The sequence below is a fragment of the Gekko japonicus genome, unplaced genomic scaffold, assembly GCF_001447785.1.
Source record: "Gekko japonicus isolate JY-2015 unplaced genomic scaffold, Gekko_japonicus_V1.1 scaffold831, whole genome shotgun sequence".
Classification (NCBI taxonomy): Eukaryota; Metazoa; Chordata; class Lepidosauria; order Squamata; family Gekkonidae; genus Gekko; species Gekko japonicus.
In genome coordinates, this window is record NW_015159738.1 from 646,042 (window position 1) to 649,390 (window position 3,349).

The window sequence follows — 3,349 nt, forward strand, 5'->3', positions numbered from 1 at the left end:
AGTAAAAGAGAGGAGGGAAGGAGTGAAGGAAGGAAGAAGAGGTAAAGAGAGAAAGAAAAGGAAAAGAGAGAAGGAAAGGAGGAAAAGAAAGATGGCAAAGAGATGGGGAGAGGGAGGAAGGCTCTCCCACCCCCCATCAAGCCCCCACCACCATCCACCTCACGGATCCCTCACTTACCATGATCAAGGTACAGGCCACAGTGCTTCAGTGACAGGCCTCCTCAGGCCTCCCTGGGGCCACAGCGCTCCAGCACAGGCCCCAGGAGGCTGGCGACGGGCCTCCTCAGGCCTACCGCAGGCCGCAGCACTCCAGCGTGGACCCCAGAAGGCCAGCAACGGGCCTCTTCTGGCCTCCCCCGGGCCGCAATACTCCAGCACAGGCCCGGGGAGGCCGGTGACAGGCCTCTTCAGGCCTCCCCAAGGCCACAGCACTTCGCCACGGGGAGCTGGAAGCAGGGCTTCCTGCCACCACCATTTGTGCCAGCTCCTGGGCTGCCGGAGTGGTCCTCCAGCATGCTCCGGCCCCAAATAACCCCTGCACTTAACACTTAACTGCAAGCTCTGTCAACATTCCGATAGCTCCCATTGGTTGGTCTTAGAGAGAGGTGGAACTGGACCTGTCCATCACAGAGCCATCTTGTGAAAGGAAACCTGCTGATTTCCGCATATTGAGATGCTGTTACAGGCACAAGAAATAGCCTGGCAACCCTATGTTTTTAATTGTTTTATCTTGGCACATGGTGCCGTTATCTGTGAGCCACCCTGAGCCTGTCTGCCGGTAGGGCGGGACATAAATCCAATAAAATAAATATATGTACAACCCTTAAATAATGATGCATTTAAACGTCTTTTCTCTTTATATTCTTCACACTGTAGGGTTAACAGCCTGAAGGTGGAACTTGGAGTTCTCTTAGAATTACAACTGATCTCCTGACTACAGAGAAACAGCAGATGTACAGGGTAGACTCAATGATATACCATAGAGTTTAGAAGAACTGGAAGTCCTAGAATGACATCACATCCCGGCTGAGCTCCCTTCCCAAACTCTGCTCTCCCCAGGCACTGCCCTCAGATCTTCAGCTGGGAACCCTACTTCCTTGAGGAATACTACAGAATGACTGAGATGCTAATGTCTTGTGGCAGCCTGCTTTTCTTGTCCTTGTGGCTGTTCAGGACAGTTTACATTGCATGCACATTAGGACAGAGTGGGAGAGAACACATTGGCCCTGCTTCCTCCCAAGAATAAGCACACTGGCTTCACTCCCACTTATATTCTTTGACCACAGTGCAGGCACAGAGCTTACATGGGTATAAACTGTACACACCTAGACTGTTCCTGTGCTTGGGAATTCTGGCAGACCAGCATTATTGATCATGAGGCTCCGTGTAAGGATGCATACAGGTAAGCATGAATTCATGCTTAGTTCAGGGCTGGAGCCAGACAGGTGCATTGAGTCCCATTTATTCCTCTCTATATGCTACCTGGTAGAGTAAAATAGTGTCTCAGGACTTTGTTTATAAATGGACAATGAGGAGGTTACCCAGCCACTCTGGTCCCTAGACCACAACGAGGAGATGACCTGTTCCAGCATCCACTCATTAATTTCATTTTTAGGGTTTACTCTCTGCTGCCACCAGCCAGCCTTTAAGAGAATAGCAGTCTGACAGCCAACCATTTGACTGTAAGAAGTCAGAATCCTCTCTTTTATTTTCAGCTAGTGTGAAAGTAGGGGAGGAATTCTTGAAGCCTCACGCGTTAGAGATATTCTCAACTGAGCAGGTGGTCCCTGATTCTTTGTTATATTTTGATAAGTGTGAACCAAAGTATAGGGCTTTATCATGGCTGCAAAGACTCAACTCAAATCTCAGAAAAAAGGATTTTAATTTTTTAAAAAAGAATATATGGAAACAATGGATGCACGAGTAAATACAGTTGGTCATCAAAAGACTACGCCATCTATGCAAAGAAAAAATCAAACAAGTGTAGACATGCTTCCTTAAGTCAAAACTTACATCACACCCTGTACACGCATCTACCATTTGTTCAGACGCGGCTATGGTGTCCTTGAAATCACACAGCAGCTCATTTCCAGCACTGCAGTACTTCAGGACAATGGCTTGAACTCAATAGTGAAGGCATGCAACATTTGGCCATAAAGCACTACTGCTGAAAAGTGCAGCAAGCTATACTTCCAAGGAAACACAAATAGAATTGATCTGCGACCCCCTGCCTTGTTGTCAGTGCTCCTATCTACAAGTCAATTCCACTTCCACTACTTTCCTTGTGAGTTTGGAAATAGTGTCTCTAGCTGGAAGAGCAGAGATGACTGTTAGAAGATTTTTAACAAAATAGCTTGTAAATGTATGTATTTAAAATAAGCAGTTGTGTTCTCTGTGGGAGCTCTCGGAAGTTCAATGCTGATTCCCCCCCCCCCTTTCAGGAACTGTGGTCTTAGAACTTTGCAGCATGAATAAATAAAAAGGGGTAAAATACTTCAGGCTCTCATACCTCCCCCAGGCTGATTGCTCTTTTAAGAACACATTCATCTCTGATATACACTGACCGTACCACACAACTCTCCAGCTGCCTCGCTCTGTCTCTGTGGTAGCTGGAAATAACTGAGTGATAAACTGCAGTCAGCCAAGAGAAAACCTGGACATTTCAGACCATGTCATAATGCTTTTTTAATTTGCCTTCAAAGCTAATTCACGCAAGACTGCTGATGAAAATTGCCCTTTTTGCCAGGTGTCAAAGACATGGGTTGTGACCTGAAAGTGGATGTGTATACTGAGGAGGGCTGTATAATTTATTTCTTCTGCTGCAGGGAATCTGGTTCTCCAATCATCAGCAAGATAGAATGCTCCAAAGAAAAATGAAGGGATGGAATTGGTGCAGGGGGCTTCTTCCCAGAGCAAGGGGAAATGATTAAGCAAGTGTTTTGCCAAAACAACAAAGCCATATCTTTCTTTATTAGATTACTTCTTAATGCAGGGAGATCTGAAAATATATTCATTTCTTTTTATTTATGTGCATTATTGGGAAGACTGTTTTATCCCATCCAGTCTCTTTGGCAAATTTCCCTAGTGTGTTTGTTTCCTTTATGGCATTTTTATGTTACACACAATTTTTACGCCATTTTTATGATATATGCTGTTTAGATGCAAGTAACACAAAACCAGGCTTTGATTTTAAGTTAACAACAGTAGAAGTCATGTCAGATGGTTACGTGAGATCGGGGAAAAGGAGAAATAAGATCGCCTCCTCTTGGGTTTTTAGTTTAGTGTGGTTATCTTTCCTTTATCCCTAGTTGTAGTTTCCCTCCCTAATTTTCTTTGTAGTTTGTAGTTA